The sequence below is a fragment of the Colobus angolensis genome, unplaced genomic scaffold (assembly GCF_000951035.1).
Source record: "Colobus angolensis palliatus isolate OR3802 unplaced genomic scaffold, Cang.pa_1.0 Scaffold67, whole genome shotgun sequence".
Taxonomy (NCBI): domain Eukaryota; kingdom Metazoa; phylum Chordata; class Mammalia; order Primates; family Cercopithecidae; genus Colobus; species Colobus angolensis.
Genome location: NW_012120376.1, coordinates 627,798 through 637,560, shown reverse-complemented (window position 1 = coordinate 637,560; position 9,763 = coordinate 627,798). Strand labels below are relative to the sequence as shown.

Genomic DNA, 9,763 nt, shown 5'->3' with positions numbered 1-9,763 from the left:
CCTCAGCCTCTTGAGTAGCTGGGACCACAGGCATGTGCCACCATGCCTAGTTAATTAAAAAAAAAAAATTTTTTTTTTTTGAGACGTAGTTTCACTGTTGTCACCCAGGCGCGAGTACAATGGTACGATCTCCACTCACCTCAACCTTCACCTCCCGGATTCAAGCGATTCCCCTGCCTCAGCCTCCCAAGTAGCTGGGATTACAGGCACGCACCGCCAGGCCTGGCTAATTTTGTATTTTTAGTAGAAACAGGGTTTCTCCATGTTGGTCAGGCTGGTTTCAAACTCCCGACCTCAGGTGATCCGCCTGCCTCGGCCTCACAAAGTGCTGAGATTACAGGCGTGAGCCACCGTGCCTGGCAATTTAAAAAAATTTTCTAGTACTGGGTACTGGGCTTAAGTGATCCTCACACCTAAGCCTCCCAAAGTGTTGGGATGGCAGGCACGAGCCACCATGCCCAGCATAAATTAAGTTTTAAGGGAAAGACGAAGTTTGGAGAATCAAGTAGTGCAAACACAGAAACACTCTGTCAGCACCTTCTTCGTGTAACCCTCAGAAAGCCTAAAAGCCCATGTTCTGGCAGGGCACATCCCAGAGCACACTTCAGCCCTTCTGCCCTCTCAAGGTAAAAACCTTTTGTCTTAAAACCAGACAAAATCCCCAAATTCACAGTCAATGTAAACATGGCATGGAGGCAATTAATACGCATAGAGCTTTTCAGCCTCAGTAGAAAGCTTTGCCCGTGTGGCAGAACCTGCCAAGCACTCCCTCTGCTCTAGACACACAACAATGACCTATAACATGAGGTGGGAAAGAGAAAGAGAAAAAAATTATACACGTGCACACACACACAAATATATAGCCCAGCTAAAAAATAAAGGTAGCATCTCTCTGTAGAGCAGAAATGGAAAAGAAATCCAAAATCCCCAAGCTGCTGGACTTGAGAAGCAGGTAATGGTGTCCAGGAGTCCAATTTCTATGGAGTAAAAGGTGTTAAAAGTCCTCCAAGTGGACAGTGCAGTGGCTCACGCCTGTAATCCCAGCACTTTGGGAGGCCGAGGCGAGCAGATCATGAGGTCAGGAGATCGAGACCATGGTGAAACCCCGTCTCTACTAAAATTACAAAAAATTAGCCGGGTGTGGTGGCGGGAGCCTGTAGTCACAGCTACTCGGGAGGCTGAGGCAGGAGAATGGCGTGAACTCAGGAGGAGGAACTTGCAGTGAGCCGAGATCGTGCCACTGCACTCCAGCCTGGGTGACAGAGTGAGACTCCGTCTCAAAAAAATAAAATAAATAAAATAAAAATAAATAAAAATAAAATAGTCCTCTAAGTAAGACAAAGGGCAGCGATTAAGCTCACATCTGAAGTCCAACTGCAAACCAAGTCATTTTACTTTGTTATACCCTGGTTTCTTCTCTTCGCAGCAAGAGAACTTGCTGAATGGCAAAGCAAAATGCTTTGAGGCTCTAGTTTAAAAAAAGTCCTGGGAGTGCAGAACTTCATTCCCATCTTTAATTCCTAAGCAATGGAATCCACCCACTCACGTAGTTAAATGTGTGTCAATGTAGAACACACACACACACGCGTGAGGAAGGGCCTGCCATCATCTACCCTTTCTGGGTTGTTAGGTTCTGACAGTTAACCTGGAAGGCTATACTGTGATAGCCAAAGCATGAAATAATAAAGACTGTGGGACAAAGGCTAATTGTCAAGCCCTCCTCCAGCTCAGAAGGTTCATGGCTTTGGAGGAAATTCACATATATATGAGTAATTGGTAGTAGGAGCCTGTGTGTTGTGGCAGAAACAGCACCGGCCCGGGAATCTGAAATTATAGGTGCCAGTTCCATAGTGGGCTACTGTTAATAGTCTTTAACTCTGAGCCCTGGCATCCTTGCTAATAACAAAAAGGGGCACAATCAGGTGATTTCAAGGCAACTTTCAGCGTTAGAGTGAAATGCTTCTGAAAAGAAGTCTGATACACACTGGGGTAGGAAAATACTGACAAGGACTCCAGTTACTACTTTTCTTCTCAGGAGGTGATAATCACCACAATTTAGATTCTAAGAAATATAAACCAAACACAGAAGCAACAGGATGGGAGAAACCACCCTTACTATTTCTCTTAAATCATCACAGACAAGGAACCTGTTACTGAGCAAGGCCCCCAATGTAATTTCATTGTTGTCATCAGTCCCCTTGGAACACAGAGCTACAAACAAAAAGGCATCTCTGACACTGTTAAGAGTATTCATGGATGCCCTGATTCCATTACACACTCTTTCAGCTGAAAGTGATTTGAAACGCAACATTAAACTGCACATTTCCAGAATGGAGGAGAAAATCTGGTACAAGGTGACAAAGAGAAACCATTCGGAAAACCCTTTTTGACAGTGTATATCAATTTCAAGGCACAGGGAGGAAACATCCATTTTGTTCAAAAGCATCAGACCTTGTGGATTCTGTTTGGATGCAGCAGAAGTGTTCTTCTCTTTCAAAAGTATTAGAAACGCATTGTTGGGAAAGAAAGCAGGGCAGCCGAGGGACAAGCCAGGGTTACCCTACCATCATCAGACGTTGGCTACTCTGTAGATGCTAATTAATGGTATTAAAAAATAGCTGAAGGGGAAAAAGTAAACCCAATAGCCTGGAATCAGTTTGGGTGTATTTCTTGTCATTCAATTTTCAGAATGGAAACTACTAAATAAGTCTGCAAATATGATGATTCATTTAACAAGACCCCAACTATGCAATTAAGCTCCTAGGCAAAAATATTCACAAATGACGGTCAAGGGAAAAATATTTCAGATCTTTAAGTAGCAGCAAAAATAAGTGACCGCTCATAGAGCCATAGCTGAGTCCAGTGTTCCTTGCTTTCTTTACAACCAGCCCAGTCTGTGTTCTACCACCCAGAATAATTTCTCAGTGTCATATTCAGCCACTTTCTGTAGAAACATCTTAGTCTACCATCTAGTATACCAGCAACACTCATGAAACCCAGCACACCAACACAAAATTTTCCAGATCAGGTAAATGACTTAGTCATTAATGAAAGATTTTCAAGGTGCATATCATATCTCAAAAAAAGAGGTCTACCTGTTTTCTTTCTATTTTTGAATTACAGTCTGCATACCATAAAATTCACCCTCTTAAAGTGATACAAGTCAGTGTTTTTTGGTACATTCTCAGGGTTGTGCGACCATCACCATTATCCAATTCCAGGACATTTTCTTTTTTTCTATTGTTTTTTTGAGACGGAGTCTTGCTCTGTCCCCAGGCTGGAGTGCAGTGGCGCGATTCTCGGCCCACTGCAAGCTCCGCCTCCCAGGTTCACGCCATTCTCCTGCCTCAGCCTCCCGAGTAGCTGGGACTACAGGCTACCACGCCCGGCTAGTTTTTTCGTATTTTTAGTAGAGACGGGGTTTCACCGTGTTAGCCGGGATGGTCTCAATCTCCCGACCTCGTGATCAGCCTGTCTCGGCCTCCCAAAGTGTTGGGATTACAGGCGTGAGCCACTGCAACCGGCCCAATTCCAGGATTCTCAAAATCTGAAAAAGGACTCCCCATCCCCTGTACTTTTTAGTAGCCACTCCCCATCTCTCCTTCCTTCTAAGCCCTGGAAAATACTAATCTACTTTGTCTCTATGGATTAATCTCTTCTGGGCATTTAATATGAATGGCATTATACAATACATGGTCTTTATGACTGGTTTCATTTGCTAAACATATGTTTTCAAGGTTCATCCATGTTACAGCATGCATCAGTACTTCATTCCGTCTTGTGACTAAATAATATTCCATCACATGAACACATTTTGTTTATCCATTCATTAGTTGGCAGTCATTTGTGTTTCCATTTTTAAAAAAATAGTGAATAATGCTGCAATGAACATTTGTGTACAACTTTTTGTGTAAATATATGTTTTTAATTCTCTTGGGCATATACCCAGGAGTGAAATTATTGAGCCATATGGTAACCTTAACTTTCTGAAGAACCACCAGTTAGCTTTCCAAAGTGACTGTACAATTTTATATTCCTAATTGGTGGGTTTTAGAACTTTCTCCTAAAGGACTCGAGTTCAAACTAGATTCAGATCTGAAAATCTCAGTGATTTCTTATTCAGCACCCTTTTAAAGGCACCTTGCTGAAAAAATTTTGCCTGCATGTTTAGATTTCAATGTGTATATCACACAATGCTTTATTTTTCATTTGCATCAGAGTATATGTATTCTGCTTCTCTCTAGTGCAGGGTCAATATCTAAAATTCACAATACCGCACGGTTTCCCGGCACAAATATGTACAACCATTTGTTAAGTGCCAAATCAAGCACATTTTCTTCCTCACAGCAAGTAGCCAGAACAGGTGAAGCCACCAAAGGCATTTATTTTTCTCTCTACTGCAGTCTATTTATGAGTAGGATGAACTTTTCTCTTGTTTTTAAAGGTGACTATTGACTACAATGGCTCACTATTTGTGTGCCAAGACAGGTAGGACTTGCAGAGCCCAGGAAGCAATTTCTTCACTAATACCCTGGATTGGTCACACCCTTGTTTGATTTGTGTCCAATTCGGACCTCTTTACTTGAAAAATAGCAATGTGACGGAACAACTGAGCAGGGTCCCAAGAAGAGGAGTAAACACAATTCAAGGGGTGGAAAATAGAAGCTTTGAAGAGGCTAAAGCAAAAGTGGTATTTTAGCCTGAGGGAAAGAATGAGGAACAATCTCATCACACTTGCCTTCATGCATTTAAAATGGGTTTATTCAGAGAACAGCAGGTGACCAGTTCTTCAAGCTCAGAGTGAAACAAACAGGAGGAAATCACATCAAATCAGTACAATTCTGTGGTTGGAAAAGGGAAAACAATTTCTTGATCTTCACTTTATACATCTGACCAAAGCTCATGGATCTCCATCCCTGGAATTCTTAAAAAAGATGTAAGGGAGCTTTGTCTGTATTTGCCCGCCAAGAATCTTGAGGCATCCTTCACTGTAGTTTCTTTATGGTGCTATAAATCAGGAACTACGTCTGCTGCATGAGGGCAAAACCAGACCCATAAACAATGAGATCTAGACTGCATAATGTACTGAGAATGTCTTACAGTGTGCACTGTGGGAGTAAACAGGACCTCTTCTTTGCCACATGCTCCTGTTCAAAATAAGTTACATTACTTCATCTGGCAAGGCAGGGAGGCTCATCTGTGGTTCATGGTTAAGTTACACGGGCTAGATGCTGCACACTAGCCCTACTTGTAAGGCCTCTCTGGCTCTGCCTGGTTACAGTTACCCAGTGTCAGTTCCTTACACAGCAAAGGCCTGGAAAGCCCATCTCTCATTCATTGAACATAACCCATTAAGTTGGGCTTGGGAGCTGGCTACGGTGAAATGAAAAGTGATCAAAGTTTGCAGTCCAAAGTCAATTTCAAGGTAAGAATTAAATATACTGGGAAAGTGAGTTAGCTACTCTGAGAATCAATTTTCCCCACTTGATAAATACCACTTTCTTCAGACTAAATGAGTGTATGTATGAAGGGACTTTATAGATTATTAGTGATGCTGAATGAATAAATTAAACTCACAAAGAGTCAGTAGGATAGTAATTTACTTGGAACTTCATTATTTTTGTGTGATGATAAGTGTCTACAAATGGGATCTTAAGGAATTGTACGAAAAAAAAAAAAAATTTTTGTGACCTCGCTTAGGCTTTAAGAATAAAATGGTTGTCTCACATTTTCTCGTTAAACAAAAATTTAACATTTTGAAGATTTCTCATTGTCATTTCCATTTACGTGTTCAGATCCCCCCAACATTCCACAGAAAAGAAGGAAGATTGACAGGGGAGTTGGGGGTATTCTTGAATCCCTTGCTCAATAGCTTTGAAGCCTCACTCTGTTCATTAATATTAATGTTAGAGTCTCCTTAACATTTTCCCAAGCATATCCATAATTTTTAATTTTATTGTGACAAAGAGATATATATAAAGGAGTCCCACACCAAATCCCCCTTTCCTGCAAAAATTCTACTCAACCCATAATTTATCCAAGGCTCTTACAACTGTCCAAGTAAAAAATGAGTCTGAACTATGTCTGTGGAAACAGAAAATTCTTAGAGATAAAATACATAATTTAAAAAAATTATGTGGGAATTAAAGGAGAAGAAAACGCCTGCAAATCTGCTGAGGTTCCCAGCTTGGGCAATGAAGGACGATGATGCTATTAACACAGGAGAGACAAACAGAAGAGTTGGTCTGGAGAAGACATTGCATTTTGGGCATTTGAATTTGGGGCATATGCCTGATGTCAGGTGGAGGGGCTAGTGAAGACACAGTTGGAAATGTGGGAGTGGTGCTCAGGAATGAGGTCAGGGCTAAAAAAGATTTGTGAATAGTCATGTCTATATGGTAGTTAGATTATAAAACTGAAACAAGTGTTCTAGGGAATGCATATAGAAAAAGGGGAGAAAAACAAAGCCGAGAACTGAACTAACATATTAAGTGAAAACACAGAAAAATAGGTCCGTTCTCTCATCCACCTTCTAACCTCAGCTGCCTGTCAAACTCCTCTTCACAGAATAAATCAGTTAATTTAGGTTGGCCTCTACAACATTTCCCGTGGAATCCGGTCTGAATGAAAACAGGGGACCCCCAAACGAAGACTCCTCGTGCTTGAAAGAGTTCAGGAAACATTCTTCTGTGTCACAGGACTTTTCTGAGTCTTTAATATACTCGTGTGGATTGTTGTTTTCCAAAACCAGGTTCCGTTCTAACAATGCCCAAATCTAACTATGGGATGAACATCTAACATCTTTCCACCTTTCTACCATGTGTGGGTCAGATTCAGGGATGGAAGCACTTGACTGAGCTATAGCTTAGGGATACAGTGGGCTTCACTCCCGGAGACTCACCCCCTACTCCTAAAGTCCTGTTGGATGTAAAATCGGAACTGTTCTGCTCCCTCTTGGAAAAAGGCCACAACAGGCCATCTCTCTCTGCTTCCATTTTTTTTTTTTTTTTTTTTTTTGAGATGCACAGGCAGAGGTAAAGAGGCTGAGACTGTGGTGGGGGCTTGCCTGGGAGAACGCCAGGTTCCAGGTTCTCTCCCCCTCTCTCTGGCTTTTTCCATTCTGGTTCTTCTCTTAAATAGTTTTCCAGATAACGGGGATCAGGGTGGGCTCCCACTAACCTCATTTCCACTAGTTCTGACTTGAAGCTTGGGCTTTCTTGTTCCGATTCGGACTTGATTTTTGTATTTGCTGCTTCTCTGGAATGACCTTCCCTCATCACCAGGATTAGAAGTATTGTCTTCCCTCTCACATTGAGAAGGTGGAGAAAAATCACAAGAAAAGCTAAGGCTCCAAAACAGATAAAAATATTACAGAGGAGAATCTTGCTGCAATAAAAGGGATCAAATCCTCTGGTTTCAATGGATTATATCTTAGGGCCCCCAAAGTCCTCAAAAATGAGGCTGTCGCAGTACTATTAGGGATCTAGAAGGAAGGGCAGTGAAGAAGAGATGTGGCTGTGAACAAAGATTAGAGATAGGCAAATCAGGTGTAATTTTTAACATGGGAGACTATGGATTCTACAACGTGAAAAGGGGAGAGCTGTCTTAAGTCTAGAGTAGGCTGGGGACAGTGGCTCACACCTGTAATCCCAGCACTTTAGGAGGCTGAGACGGGAGGATCACTTGAGTTCAGGAGTTCGTGACCAACCTGGACATCATCATGAGATCCCATCACTAGCAAAAATATAAAATATTAGCCAGGCTTGGTGGCACATGCCTGTAGTCCCAGTTACTCAGGAGGCTGAGGTGGGAGAATGGTTTGAACCTGGGAGGTAGAGATTGCAGCGAGCCAAGATCAAGCTACCCCTGCACTCCAGCCTGGGTGACAGAGACAGACCCTGTCCAAAAACAGATTCTACAGTAGATCATGAAAGAAAGGCTTGTGAAGCCTAGTGAAAGAAAGCAGCAGTCGCTGGTTGTCTACCTGGGTTCCATAAGAGAATAAGTCAACTCATTCCCAGTGCTTCTCTCCCAAACCCCTTCCTCGTCCAGCTAAAAGAAATGGTAAGCCATAGTCTTTACTTGAACTTTAGAAAGCAATAGTCTTTCATGATCTTTTGGTTGACAGTGAAGAGGAAGGGTTAGTACAAGTAAAAATAAGCAAGTTAAAAACAGTTGAAAAGTAACAAAATGGAAGAGTTTCCATCCATGAGACACTTGTGATTCAGCTCTTTGGCATGGCTGTTGGAAGAGTGAGGGTAGGTTTTAAGGACATTACAAGGTGGGTGGCCTTCAGCTCTCTACCATGCAGGCCAATTCAGCTCTGAGAGGTGCCACATGTGAACAGGGAAATCACACAAGAACAGGCCAAGGAGAGACCTGGATGATGAGAGGTGCAAGCCAGTCATCATCTTTGGATGGTAAGAATATCATGTCTTTCTTTTCTTAATCTTGTATATTTGTATATTTAAATTGTACATAAGTAGCTCTCTGCTCCTCCCATTTGACAGACAGCCGCATCTTCTCTCTCATTGCCAGCCGCATCCCTGAGACACTATGGTGAAGCTGAAGGTCAGAGTCAACGGATTTGGTTGTATTGGGTGCCTGCTTTTAACTCTGATAAAGTGGATATTGTTGCCATCAATGACCCCTTCATTGACCTCAACTACATGGTCTGTGTGTTCTAGTATGATTCCACCCGTGGCACATTCCATGGCACCATCAAGGCTGACAATGGGAAGCTTGTTATCAACAAAAATTCCATCACCATCTTCCAGGAGCAAGATACCTCCAAAATCAAATGGGGCAATGCTGGTGCTGAGTATATAGTGGAGTCCACCGGTGTCTTCACCACCATAGAGAAGGCTGGGGCTCACTTGCAGCGGGAGGCCCAAAGGATCATCATCTCTGCTCCCTCTGCTGATGCCTCCATGTTCGTGATGGGCGTGAACCATGAGAAGTAATGACAACAGCCTCAAGATCATCTGCAAAGCCTCCTGTATCACCAACTGCTTAGTGCCTCTGGCCAAGGTCATCCATGACAACTTTGGTATCATGGAAGGACTCATGACCACAGTCCACGCCATCACCCAGAAGACTGTGGTTGGCCCCTCCAGGAAACTGTGGTGTGACAGCCACGGCGCTCTCCAGAACATCATTCCTGCCTCTACTGGTGCTGCCAAGGTTGTGGGCAAGGTCATCCCTGAGGTAACGGGAAGTTCACTGGCATGGCCTTCCGTGTCCCCACTGCCAGTGTGTCAGTCGTGGACCTGAACTGCTGTCTGGAAAAACCTGCCAAATACGATGACATCATATTTGAAGCAGGCATCCAAGGCCCCCTCAAGGGCATCCTGGGCTACACTGACCACCAGGTTGTCTCCTCTGACTTCAACAGCGACATCCACTCTTCAACCTTCAATGCTGGGGCTGGCATAGGCTTCAACGACCACGTGTCACTGAAGCTTATTTCCTGGTATGACAATGAATTTGTCTACAGCAACAGGGTGGTGGACCTCATGGCCCACATGACCACCAAGGAGTAAGACCCCTGGACCACCAACCCTAGCAAGAGTGAGAGAGGAAGAGAGAGGCCCTCACTGCTGGGGAGTCACTGCCAGACTCAGTCCCCAACAACACTGAGAATTTCCCTTTCTCAAGTTCCCATGTAGACCCCTTGAAAAGGGAGGGGTCTAGAGAGCCCCACCTTGTCATGTGCCATTAATAAAGTCCCCTGTGCTCAGCCAAAAAAAAAAAAAAAAAAAAA

General features: G+C 43.2%; 1 protein-coding gene and 1 pseudogene across 1 annotated transcript in view; one reads left to right on the top strand and one right to left on the bottom strand.

The window, feature by feature from the left end:
- The window catches only part of PPM1H (protein phosphatase, Mg2+/Mn2+ dependent, 1H), a 295,323-nt gene that overhangs the window by 110,040 nt on the left and 175,520 nt on the right, over positions 1-9,763 (bottom strand). The gene's annotated exons all lie outside the window — the stretch shown is intronic.
- LOC105500462 lies at positions 8,557-9,542 on the top strand (annotated as a pseudogene).